Source organism: Terrapene carolina, unplaced genomic scaffold (assembly GCF_002925995.2).
Source record: "Terrapene carolina triunguis isolate 2854851 unplaced genomic scaffold, T_m_triunguis-2.0 Scaffold69, whole genome shotgun sequence".
Lineage (NCBI taxonomy): Eukaryota > Metazoa > Chordata > Testudines > Emydidae > Terrapene > Terrapene triunguis.
The window spans coordinates 61,189,331-61,203,622 of NW_020664420.1; the positions used below are offsets into that span (position 1 = coordinate 61,189,331).

Here is a 14,292-nt window from a genome sequence, read left to right on the forward strand (position 1 = left end):
TAGGTTTCTGTTCAAATGGTGGGGAATAAGGCATTAGATAATGATATATATCACTTCGTTTAATGGAAAAAATAAACTGTTTTCATAGTAATTGAAATTAGTGTTAGCAAAGCTCTATGAGATATCTAGTCCACTCCTCTGCTAACCCTTGGGGCCAACATGTTGGCCCTACCAGTGACTTAGGAGTTATTTGGCTAACTAGAAGGGAGAAAAATTATGATTTGTCATAATTTGCTGACAGGTAAACAAAGGGTAATGTTAACTAACAATGAATCAAATTGGAGGGAGGTTTCTAGCAAGGCACAAGAAAGGAAATTCTCAGGTAAGAAATGTGGGAGACACTGCTAGCAGAATGGTACAATTCTGTTATATGGGCTATCCCTTCCTGTCTGCAGTTTCTGGAAGCAGTTCAAAGTTGTAGCACAGCCTGTGATAGTCACAACCCCCTCTCTGGCCTGCTGCCAGATGATTCATCCCAATGCTGTATAAAAACGTGTAGAATATGATTAGTAACAATAACTTCAGTGCCAACCAGTAAACTATGTACAGTAGTCTACAAGCCTAACTATCAAAATTAAATTCCTTTGGCTAGGAAGCCATCCAGGGTGGATGGAATTGTGGGAGATGCTGCTTGCAGAAAGCAAATTATCAGATAAGAAATTTACCATTCTGCAGCTCAGTATCTCCTGCAATTATGATATGTATGGGGATCAGTGAACAGAAACAGGGAGGGATTAGAAAAACAGAATGCCTGGCCCCAGCCCACGCTGAGTTAATTGCCCAAAATGGCAATGCTATTATAGGACCACTGCTTGCAGCGCCTTGCTGACAAAGAAGGCTTCTACAGAGAACAGAAAGTCTATTTTAAAATGCCTAATAAAGATGTTAACTGATCACCATGTTGTTGCCCTGCAGATCTCTGCAGGGAAAGCACAAGCTCTTTCTGCCCAAGAAATCACCATAGACCTTGTGAAGTGTACCTTGATTCCATGTGGAACAAGAGTACCTGACATCTTGTATGCTTCTATGAAGCATAGCTCGATCCATCTAGCTAGTGACAGCTTGGATATCTTGAGTTCTTGATATTCTGGATGAACGAAGGCAAACAAGGAGCCCAATCTTCTTGTCGATTTTGGTATGCTTCGTATAGATCTTTAGTGCTCTTTGAACACCTGAGTGCCACATCTTTTCTGTTGGATGCCATGACTTTGGACAGAATGAAAGGAGAACGATTTCCTCTGAGGCATGGGATGACAAATTCACCTTAGATAAGAATGATTCTGGGGTTCTTAACACAGCCTTGTCATCATGGAACACACAGTGGGGACCCTGCATGGATAAAGCTGCTAGTTCACAAACTAATCTAGCAGACATGATGGCTACCAGAAAACAGGTTTCGATGGATAGGTAGAAGAGATATTAATTTCAGTGGCTCAAAAGGGTGCATTGTTATCTAACTGCAAGTTTAGCCAGTCTCACTACTCAGAGAAATCAAGATAATTGAGGGCTCTCTGTCAAGGAATCAGAGGATCCTGAGAATAGGTTGTTACTTATAACTGACACCTGGTGCACTGTTGTGTTGGGCTAAAGTCCTTTTTCATCTGCTTCCTGAAGAAAGCCCAGGATAACTGGGATACCAGGATCCTTGGGATTTTTGTTGTGTTCAACACCACAAGCTAAACCTAGTCCAGATGGCGTTTAGTGTTGAAGCTTGCCTGGAGGAGAAGAATAGAGTTCCAAGCACTTTGGAAGTGCTGCTAACACTTCCCTCTCAAAAGCCAGGCTGTCAGTTGTAGATGGTCTGGGTCTTGATGAAGGATTGAACTTTGGTAAAGGATGTCTGGTCACACTGGTAGCTGCAATGGTGGTTCTAACTTCAGTTCTATCAGATCGGAGAACTTTGGCCTCCTTGGCCAGTGCAGAGCTAGCATTATTACCTTTGCTGCTTCTTGCTTTATCTTCTGGATCACCTTTCCTAGAAGTGAAAAGGTGGGGATGTGAATAGCAGGTCTTGTGGCCATCTGTGCAAAAGAGCATCCATCCCCAGGGAGTTGGGGTCTGCTTCCCTGCTGAAATACTGCAAAATCAGAGAGAAAAATTTCTGATTCAGGCACCATTCTGAGCTGTTGACTGTGCATCTGCTGAGCCGGACTGCCTTTTAGTTCTGCTGTCCTTTATGTGTATTGCTTTTAAGGAAAGAAGAGTCCTCTCTGCCCATTCCACTATCTCCATCAATTTTGCATGCAGAGTTACACTCCTGGTTTCCCCTTTATTGTTGATACACACCACAGTGGTCGTTTTTTTCAGCTGGATGAGAACGTTTCCTCTTTAGGTAGTTCTGGAACTTCTGTAGAGTTAGCTTGACAGCTCTGCACTCCAATAGGTTGATGTTCTTGTTCCTTTCTCTGGGATTCCAGGTGCCTTACACTGTCCTGTTCCTCAGATGCACTCCCCATCCCAGCAGGCTGACATCAGTTGTGAGTATATGCGGATCTGGAAGGCATGTGGGAAGTCCCTTGCAGACATTCTGTGGGATTGTCCACAATATTACAGAGTTCAGCACCTGGCTTGGATCCAGTATCTCATCTTACATGCTTCCAGGTGAACAGTTCCATACTTTCAGGAGAAAAGCCCTGAAGCACGTAATATGGGACCTTGTTCATGAATTGATTTCTGAACATGAAACCACGAGGCCCAGTAGCTGTAGACATTATGGTCGGCCTTGCATAATTTAGCAACATGGATATCAGGTACTGGATCTCGTGGTATTTGTCCAGTGATTTGTAGACCTTTGAGCATAAGTTTCTATTTCCACTCCCAGGTAAACTATCTTTGTGGAGGGAATCAAGGAACTCTTCTTGATGTTTATCATAAATCCATATGCTTGAAGCAGATTCAGCATCCAGACTGTGGCACTGAGTGCCACTGCTTGGGTGGGAGCTCTAATGAAGATGTCATCTAGAAAGGGAACAGATGAGTGCCCTGAGACCTAAGGTCTGGCTATTATTACCACAGGCATCTTGGTGAAGACCCTAGGGGCTAATGAAAAGCCAAATTGGAGTGATGGGTACGAGTAGTGAACTGTTGTTTTGAGATGGGGGACTGGATGAAGAAGGGATAGGGTGGGGCTTTAGTTCGAGGAGTATCTGCAACATGCCACCTCTCTCACCCACTTCTGTGGTCAATCAAAACCATTATTCTGAGAAGTGGAGAATTCTGCCTTGCAGATTCAGGTTTGGGTGGAGAGATGTTTGTTTGTTGTCGTACTAGGCTCTTAGAGGCAGTGGACCACCTCTGGATTTGCCACCCAATCCCGTTCCAGGGTTTTCCCCATATCTATCTGCTGTCTTTCCTCTGGTATCTTTATTTGGGAGGACTGACAATCTTTGTTGCTAGGTTTGTAGTTCCTCTTTAGAGCACTGAGAGGAGGGATTGTTTTGGTTTGGCAGAGCTTTCTGCCACTATTTTGTCTAGTTCTTCCCCAGAGAAAAGAGAGCCTGTGAATTTAGATAAGCACAGGACTTTTTGGAGTGAATGTCAACCTTCCAGCTGTGGAGCCAGATGTGTCATCTGGTTGCTGAGCTGGATGCCATGTCCCTGGCTGAAAATCTCATTGCATCCATTGACGCATCCACAAAAGCTGTTGCTAGGGACATTTTCGTAAGAGTAGACTGGAAGTCAGGATGGTCTCTTTCATAGCACTAAGGACATCCAGCCAGGACACAGTGGCTCTTGCAAAGCATGTAGCTGCCAGAGATGCTCCAAGGGTGGTCAATGAAGCCTCAAAGTTCCTTCTTTAGGATGTCTTTTACCTTTATATCAGTTGGATCTTTGGGAAAGAAATCCCCAGTCCCCTTCATATGGTGTTACTATATATTTTACCTGAAATGCCACTGCAGCACTAATGTTTGGTATATCTAATGGCATTTTTTTTGGCTCTTGCAGTTTGTAATACCTAAGTGTATACCTGCTTATGTGTTTGCCCTTATTAGGGGTTTCCCATTCCTCTCTGATCACATCCTTGAAGTATGAATGCGGTGGGATTGCTGTCTCCGAAGAGGATTTAGAAGACAAGCCTAAAGGGATACCTATCTTCTAGCACCTATTTAGGTTGGATCTGGATTGTGGATGTGACCTTTTTGCACAAGGTTTCAAATGCTTCAGAGGGCCAAAACCTTTTTACCTTCCCCCCCCCACCCCATGTTCTGCTCAGAGCCTCAATCTGAGAGGTCCCCTTCCTCAGTAAAAGGGGAGGTGTTTGAGGCAGAGGATGAATACCTGCTATATGTTATCTTTTTATATACCTTTTATTTCCCTTTTTTGCTCTTTTTGAATTTTTTAGCCTTTTTTGGCCAACTTTTCAGTGGTTGCCACCCAGCTGTTTCTAGGGCATGGTCTTTTGCAGTTTGTTTTATACAGTGCCTTCAGCCCTCTGGATAGCTCTCTCTCACTGTCCTCCCCCTCAGGGTTGCACTCCCCCTGCCTGGGGAATAGGGTTTCATTGCCAGAGTTCCCTGATTCAATTTGGGAAGAAGGGGAGCTGAGTGTGAGTGTCATTTCTCTCCTTAATGAATTTATGACCCATTTAGGGTGGGGGGTCTTGTTCTGTCTTGGGTCAGATGAAGTCCTCCTTGTCATTGGCGTCTCCGAGTTCTCACTCTGGTTGGTCTGCGTCTCCAAATCAGACTTTTCTGTTTGGAATCACAGCTTCTTGGGGCAAGGGTGTGGACCCAACATTGCTGTGCCCTAGCAGTACCAGAATCTGTTGGCTGAGAACAGGCAGGGCACAATTTGCCCTCTGAAGAGTTTATAATAGCTTCCTTACAGATACACCACCACTTGGTTTTAACTCGGTGCTTATGAGACAGCTCTGCTATGCCTGAAAAGGAGCAAAAGGATCTGACAGTGAGGGGCTGCAGTGATGGGCTGGCTGAGACCACCTGAGGTGGCAGAGACCACCTGACTGCGCCATACCCAGTCCAGGAGATGGAGGAGAAAGGCTGCTGACTACTGTCTGAAAATATGGATAAAGTAATAAGCTGGCAAAGAGAACTGAACTGCCAGTTTGCTGCTATGGAGGCAGAAGATCTGGCAGCAGGCCAGAGAAGGGAATGTGGCTGGCTAGCATGGGCTGTACTACAGCTTTGAACTGCCTCCCACAGCAGCAGAAAGAAGAACAGTCCATATGTCTCAGAATTGTGGGAGACGCTGAGCTGCAGAAAAATCAATGTTTATGTCAAGTTTTGTTCAGCATCTTCATTAAGTGATCTAAAAGAAGGAGTAAAGATCAGTAAGGACACAAATACAAAGGCATGCAGAGAGGTTAGTAACTTGGTCAGAAAAATAACCAAATGATTCACCTTGTAAAATTCAAGCAAATATATTGAGGGGAGAATAATCTGAAACACAGATATTTAATGCAAGGCAGAAACTTGGTCACTTTCAGCATTATTCCTTTCCAAAATGTGATAGTGAATAGCAAATTAGACATGAGTTTGCAATGCAACATGGTAGCAAAAAAAAAGCTATTTAAAACGTGAGTTGCATACACAGTCACATCACATTATGGAGCAGAGATTATATAAATCCTGTCTATGTGTTTCTGATATGAGTGCACATGGAATATTGCCTTCAGTTCTGGACACCTCACTCACTATCAAAGATATGAAAAACTGGAGGGATTTCAGAAAAGAATCACAAATGATCAGGGCCCTGAGGAACTGACTTTTGAGAGAGATTAAAAGACCTAAATATGTAAGTACAGTACAGATTGGCTGAGCAACAGTTAAAGAGGTGTGTGTGTGTGGGAGAATATATTAAGAGGCTACAAATGTTTGAAAAGTATAAATACCAAGGAGGGAGAGGATTTATTCCTGGCAGCATAAGGGTAAAATAGGGGGAAAATGAGCCACAGTTGAGTTTACACTTGATATAATTTCATTTGTAACTGTTACATTGTTTATTGTGAAGATTTTTATAAAACCATTCTTTGAATCACCTATGTATGAATAGTGTTATAGCACATATCTTCATATCTCTATTATAGCAACACTGATTGAAAAGACAATGTTAGTGGTGATCTGAGGCTGTCCAGGAAAGAAAATGCCCTTACAAAGAAAGAACAGAAGTACTTGTGGCACCTTAGAGACTAACAAATTTATTTGATCGTAAGCTTTCGTGGGCTACAGCCCACTTCTTCGGATGCATAGAATGGAACATATATTGAGGAGATATATATACACATACAGAGAGCATGAAAAGGTGGGAGTTGTTTTACCAACTCTGAGAGGCCAATTAAGTTTTTTCTTACTTAATTGGCCTCTCAGAGTTGGAAAGCCAACTCCCACCTTTTCATGCTCTCTGTATGTATATATATATATCCTCAATATATGTTCCATTCTATGCATCCGAAGAAGTGGGCTGTAGCCCACGAAAGCTTATGATCAAATAAATTTATTAGTCTCTAAGGTGACACAAGTACTCCTGTTCTTTTTGCAGATACAGACTAACACGGCTGCTACTCTGAAACCTTACAAAGAAAGAGGCCAGAAGTCTCTATTCCATATATGCAAAGAAATAGGGATTTAAACGTATTAGCAGAGACACTGATTTTAAGAAAAAATCTAAAATTATTCCAGGATCAATTACTGTCCACATCTTGGTCTACATAAGGGATTTACACCAGATCAAATGAGTTAATCCAGTTTGAGAACACACACATACACATGACACAACTCATCACTGTGCACTACCTCTGCATTTATTGGGAACTCTTGCAAAGTGGACTAAGTTTGATTCTAATTGTATTAGTTCAGTCTTTTGTTCATGTGCATGCAGTTGTTGTGCACCACTTTTTGCATGCTTCCAACGGCTTTGCAGGTTGACCGTTACTGACCTGTCTTCTTACTGCACTGATCAAGTTCCCAGGATGGCCTTTCCCCCTTTAAAACATGGCACAGAGCCAGATTTTGCCCATTTGCTCCTGGATCCGAGTGTATCTTTCTGGCAATACAACTGGGATTGCAGTCCAGAAGGCCCACAACATACCACCTGCAGCTGTGGGGAGCCATGCTGAGACCCCGGATCTCATTGTCATCTAGGAGAAGCATTAGTTCAGGAAGCTCTTATGGCCAGCCACAGGACTAAAGAACCATTCTGTGGACAGTGCAAAGGAGATGTCTGCAAGGGGTCATGACCAGGTTGCTGACCAGTTTCGAATAAAGAACAAGCAGCTCAGGAGAAAGTACATTGAAATGAGATAAAAAGAGAATCCAGAGGAAGATTTTTTTGATGCACTGGACAGGATTTTACACAATTACAGTACGACCCATCCCAGGCTCTATTAGGAGCTTGCTGCCCGCACTTTCCCCTCACCCCCACTGAGGCTGACCGGCTCGACCCATCGGGGGATGACTGAAAGGATGCTGGAGAAAAGCTGCCCGCTGAGAGATGGGATCTTTTTGGGACTCAGGACTAGGGTGGTCACTCACTCATTCCTGGAATACTGGATGTTCTGGTACTTCCAGAGACACTATGTCCCACCCTCACTGATGTGACCTCACCTCCCTTGTGTCTGACCTTACACACATGGTGTGTGCAAGGTCATGCTGCACAGGTGACACCATTTTTAAGAGTGCATTCCTCCATATCCCTGATCCGAGTCTCTCGCCACCTCCAGCCAACAGCTCCCGGTACTGCATGCCAAGCTGCTCGCTACGTAGACACCACACACCCGTCATCTACTGGCCACTGCTGCCACTGGGTACAGCCCCCAAAACACACTATTGGACATACCCCAGAGTTCTACCCTGCCTCACATTCATTGGCCAGGGCTCCTGCAAAGCACCACTCCCTCCCTATTTTCGTTGGTCAATGTTCTTTCTCCACCCAGTGTTCGAAAGACCCCATTGTCCCACATACCTTCTTTGGTGACCTCGAATGTTCTCCTTGGCCAGCTTCTGTGCTACTACCCATCAGTCAAGGCTATTACCTGCCATGAGTGGGTGACATTTGGGATATGGGCTGAGTGGGTGGAAGTGACCTTGCACATTCTTCAAAATGGCATTCCCTGTCCAATATCAGATTAAACCACATCTGGTTTTGTCTCAGTACTGTATGGGGGACAAACCCTAGAAAAGCAGGACTGTCCAGTTTAAGACCAGATGAGTAGCCTGCCTACTCAGCACCCTGACAACAGCCAGCTGGAAAGATAAACCCAGTCCTGCCCTGCTGCAATGGATTCTGATTCCTTCCCTGCATTGGCTGAGCCAGAGTCCCAGTTGGAAACCCAGGCCGGGACCAAAAGAGTCAGATTCCTCGGAAGGGAACTTTGGCATGTAAGTACCTATCTTTACCGTTTAATATTATTGTTGGCAGCTGTGAGCTAAGAGCCTCCATCTCCCTGTCTTTTGCCGTTTCAAAATGGCACTTGCCAGCAGAGTACAGTCACAGTATGAATTCCTCCCCCTCTCCACCCACCCTCTTCCGGCAGATTCAAATAATGAAAGCATTCATTAGTGCAAAATTCAACAGTGTATTGAGACCCTGCTTACAGGAAGAGAAATTTGCTTAGTTCTTGTCGTTTACAGTAGACACAAATGAACATTGGATGCCTGGTCAAGGCACAAACAATACTGCTCCCCGCTGAGGTACAAATACCCTATAAAATCATGCCAGAACCCTCTCTTCTTTTCTCTGCACTTACTCCATGTCTACCAGGGAGATGCAGCAGAAATTAAGACTGAGAAATTGTTGGTTTTGTTTCGCATATTATAGAGAATAGTTGCATGCCCATGGTCCCGATATAGCTTGCAAGCCCTTTCCAATCCTGCAGCACTTCTAGGGAACTATCCTGGTGAATAGCTTTACAGCCTCTCTCACTGGTCCACCCTTTGCCTTTTTGAAAAACGCCATTCTCAACCTCGTGACCTGCCTCAGCCTAACATCATTGCGCGTCAGGAGAATAGCCTAAAGGGGATGTAGAAGGGATTACTATCTAGCTCGCTCCCAACAACACCCCCTCCCCAATCTCCTTTTATACCTCCAACACCACAGGAGGGCCTCCAGCGCTCAAACAAAACTGCAAAAGCAACCTGGAAACATAGCTCTGACCACCCCATCCCTACCAGCGTGAAAGCAGATACAATATACAGAAATCCAAATGAACCAGGCACCCTCTGTACATGCAGGCCACTTATCTCTGAGTTTCTGCCAAAGAATGGGAAGAGTCTCAGGGGGTAAAATCACGTATACATACCTTTTAAAAAAGCTCTCATGACTTGCCTGGGATATGAACAAGTGACTGGGTTATTTTTCCCCTACTCCCATAGTGACAGCACCTGCAACAGCCAAACCATCAAGAACAGGGCCTCTATCTACTGCTGACAGACTGGCCAGCCTGACGTGGAGAAAAAGGAAGACTCACAACATGTTTGCAGAACTCATGGCTGAGTCACACAGGAAAACCAGGCTGACTGAGAGGCGGAGCCAATAGGTGAGGACCCAGTGGGAGAAAGAAATGCACCTGTCCCAGGAGATCATGACAATGGCCAAGGACAGTGTCTCAATGCCCAGGGAAAGAGTGGTTGTGGCTAACGACAGCATCACCATGGCAAAGGAGAGCATGGAAAAAGACAGAGATGCAGAGGCAGCTGATGGATACGATCCTGAGCCAGACGTCTTCCTGCAAAACATGCTGCTGCTAGACCAGCAGGCCCTGCAGTCCCATAATTTGGAATCCAGCCATGTCCTTCAGCCCCTGGACAATGCTGGCTACTGGGACCAGCAGCAACCCCTAACCACTGCATCCCCGCAGCAAGCCCTGCAATACCACTGATAATTTTGAGCTGCGGCACTTAACCCAGAACCCATGCAGACAAGAAGTTCCGAAGGCCCGGTGTTTGCTCGCCTGTAACTTTATGCCCCTCCCCCCCCCCATTTGCTGTATTTGAAATGTTCTTACTGTTGCATTCATTAAAGGTTTGTGTATAGCTGGTTATTTTATAGATTGGTTAGTTAAATATATTTCCAACTACAAAGATATTACTTTTCCATTGGTTTCATTAAAACTTTATTATTGATTTTTTTTATTGTTTTGTAATAAAAACTCTTCACAGACCATCCATTATGAGTCATCATTGCAGTTACACAGAAAATCATTTAACTAACAATGAAATAATGCATGGTTTCTACAAAAGCACATAGGGAACACTAAATACTCCAGTACTTGCGATGTCTGCATCCCAGTACCACCTCCATGGGCTAACATGTTCAGCCAGGGGACTCAAAACATGAACAGGCATCCCTTCCAGCATTCCCCCAGCTGTTTATGTTCTTTGGGATACCTTGCTGGCTGCTCAAACCTCCGAGCAAGTCTCTGTTCTTCAGCCTCCTACCTACTCTTCAGGCTTTCCTCTGTACTCTCACAAATATTGTGCAAAACACAACCTGCAGTTACAATGGTTGGGAAAAAAATTTCTGCTGCTTCAAACCTATTCCATAAACAGTGCCATCTGCCTTTTAACAGCCAAATACACACTTGACTACCATTCTGCAACTACTGAGACAATAGTTAAAATATTTTTTCCTTCTGTCCAAGCAGCCTCTATATAGCTTCATTAGCCAGAGCATCGGGGATAAGCCAGGTCTCCGAGAATAACCAAACCAACTTCCACATCATCAATGTTCACAATGGTCCTGGGAGCCTCTTTCCATTAATTTAAATACTACTGAGTTCCAAAAGATCCTAGCATCATGGATCCTCCCAGATCACTCTGCATTTATGCCTGTAAACCTGTTGCAGTGGTCCACCAGTCTTTGAAGCATCATGGAGAAATACATCTGTTTATAAATTCTGTGCTCTGGCAGGGGATGGGGGGGGTGCACCTATACAGTTTGGGACCCCATGCATGCAAAGCCATCAATCTTCTGAGCATTACACAGCTTCATGACCTGATTACACAGCACTTCACCAATGGCATAGCAGACCTGCATGAGAATGGCCTCAACAGTTGGTCTCCTCATGCTCAACTGGTTGGCTGCAGACCAATAACATTCTGGAATGGCCAGCTTCCCAGATGCCAATGTTGACCCATTTCTCCATGAGTATGGGGCACTGCATGTTGGTATGCTGCCACTGAAGCTCCAGGAACAGTTCTGCACAACTCTCAAAGGTAGTCCTCCCTATCTTGAAATTCTCTTGCTACTACTGCTCGTCCCAGCCCTGCAGACCGATTCTCTCCCACCAATCCAACCTAATTTCCCAGGCCCATAAATGGTACTGTATGCTGTATACAGTCTTCTGTCTTCTGGTCCTCTGCCTCAGCCTGCTGCCACTGCTGCAGAGTATCCTCCTGCTGCTGGAGGAGCTGCTGCTGCCATAGAATATTCTCCTGCTTCAGCATCATCTGCTCAGTGGTGCAACAGGCAAAGTCCAGTGCTGAATCTGTCCAACCCCGAGTCCTGTAATACAGCCCAAGCAGCCTGGGCATAGTCACGGTTGTCACCATAGTAGTACAGAACATTGTTGGGATCATGCTGGCCCACAGCAATTCGAAAATGGTGTGAACCAGTACAAACAAGAAGCATGGGGTGGAGACAGTGGATTTATGGGATTTTTTAAAATGTAAACCCATGTAGCTTCCCATAATTCACAGCAAAAACAATAACAGGATGCATGCCGCTCAGAGATGAAGCAAAGGATCCTGGGATACCCCTAGAGAATGCTATCCTCTCAATTTAAGAGCATAAGAAAGGCCATACTGGGATCAATGGTCCATCTAGCCCAGTATCCTGTCTTCCAACAGTGGCCAAGGCCAGGTGCTTCAGAGGGAATGAACAGAACAGGTAATCATCAAGTGATCCATCCCGTCACCCATTCCCAGTTTCTGGCAAACAGAGGCTAGGGACACTTCTGAGCATGGTTTTGCATCCCTGCCCATCCTGGCTAATAGCCATTGATGAACTTATCCTCCATTAAGTTATCAAATTATTTTTTGAACCCTGTTATAGTCTTGGCCTTCACAACATCCTCTGGTAAAGAGTTCCACAGGTTGTGCATTGCGTGAAGAAATACTTCCTTTTGTTTGTTTTAAATCTGCTGCCTATTAATTTCATTTGCTGACCCCTAGTTCTTGTGTTATGAGAAGGAGTAAATAACACTTCCTTATTTACTTTCTCTACAGCTGTCACGATTTTATAGACTTCTATCATATCCTCCCTGAGTTGTCTCATTTTCAAGCTGAAAAGTCCCAATCCTATTAATCTCTCCTCATATGGAAGCTGTTCCATGCTCCAAATAATTTTTGTTGCCCTTTTTGGTACATTTTCCAATTCTAATGTATCTCTTTTGAGATGGACAACCAGACCTGCACACAGTATTCAAGGCGCGGGTATACCATGGATTTATATAGAGGCAATAGGATATTTTCTGTCTTATTATCTATCCCTTTACTAATGATTTCCAACATTGTTAGCTTTTTTGACTGCTGCTGCATATTGAGTGGATGTTTTCAGAGAACTATCCACAATGACTCAAAGATCTCTTTCTTGAGTGGTAACAATCATTTTAGACCCCCTCATTAAGGCTGCGAATTTGTCACAGAGGTCACGGAAGTCACGGAGTCCGTGACTTCTGCAGCGGTTGGTGCCCCTGGCTCAGGAGCAGCTCAGGCAGCCATTGTGCCAGTCGCACTGGATGCTGCTGCAACAGACTCAGGCCACTGTGCCCCCGCCTCCCCCCGGCCCAGCAGCAGCAGTGTTTGGGTGTGGGAGGGGGCAGGGGTCTGCGGCACCGGATGGGGTGAGGCAGACTCTGGGCGGTGCTTACCTGGGGGGGCTCCCCGGAAGCGGCAACATCCCCCTTGCTCAGCTCCTAGGCAGGTGGGCCAGGCAGCTCTGTGCGCTGCCTCCACCTGCAGGCACTGCCCCCACAGCTACCATTGGCTGCGGTTCCTGGCCAATGGGGGCTGCGAAGCCAGCGCTCTGGGCAGAGGCAGTGTGCAGAGACATTAGAGATTAGAGACATGCTTTGGAAAAAGAAACATATTTGATCTTAAAACTATTAAATACATGTACAAATTCACCAAGTCCTGTAGATGCTGTAGAGATGATACAGGATCATGACTGGGAGGGAATGTACTCAACAACATTATCACTTTCTTAAGAAGTGGTCTTCACTTTGAAAGTGGTTGAGAATCCTTGCTCCTTGGCTTGTTTCAGAATTTTAAGTGTTTGCAGAGCAGAATTAATTTACAGTAATTCTTAAAGATTTAAGACCAAAATCTTTGAACAGTAAATAACACTGGAGAGCTGTTGAGGTTAGAGTAACACTCACATTAAACACAAACTTTACAGCTACTGCTGTGGTAAAGTGAATTTAAGCTATTATACTTCACAGACAAAAAAGCAACAACTCAGGCTCAACCACTCTCCTTAAGGAACTAGTGCTTACTAAAAGATAATAAAACCAAAAATGAAAAAAACAGCCAAAAGCAGAGAGTGAAATAGTTATATTTGTGAAGCAATTTTTTTCACCTGTTCAACGAAAACTCATTCTATTTTATTGCTACTGCTAGTGGAACTGGCTGACTAATCTTAAAAAAGTTGAAAGTAGACAAATTCAGATTAGAAATAAGGTGTAATTATCACTGGAACAACTGACCACTGGTAATAGTGGAGTCTCCTTCACTCACAATTTTAAAATCAAGATTGGATGCTTTTCTAAAAAATATGCTCTAGGAATTATTTTGGGGAAGTTCTATGGCCTGTGTTATACAGGAGGTCAGACTGGATGATCACGATGGTCCTTTCCAGCCTTGGAATCTATAACCCTAATCTGTCCCTAGACCATGAGCCTCAGAGTATGGACTGCTCTTTCTTAAAAATCTAGACAGTGCCTAGCCCTCACACGTATAGGGCACTATCATAAACAAATAATAAATAACAGAAAAAAATGGCAGTGAAGTCTCTTAAGGGTGAAATTCACCCGTCAGAGGTTATGTACAGAGACTGATTAAATGGCTAATAGATTCAATTTTAGAAACTATGAATTTGGCCTGTATTTATTATTGGCTTTAAAAGGAGTAATTTATAACACAAGTACTTTGTAGTTCTTCAACGCTATACACTGATACTTTTATGCTGATGCTACACATCTTTGGAAATTACTGTTTCTAGGTGATTCTTACGCACTTCACTGGCATGTATTACATTGTGTTAATCTATTATATTGCATTGTATCTGCCAGGTTTAGCAATAAAAAGAACCAAAAAGTTCCATAGAAACAAGATGCTC

General features: G+C 44.2%; 1 protein-coding gene across 1 annotated transcript in view; it reads right to left on the bottom strand.

Moving 5' to 3' along the window:
* TMEM232 (transmembrane protein 232) overlaps nucleotides 1-14,292 on the bottom strand; it is a 119,342-nt gene that overhangs the window by 63,141 nt on the left and 41,909 nt on the right. The gene's annotated exons all lie outside the window — the stretch shown is intronic.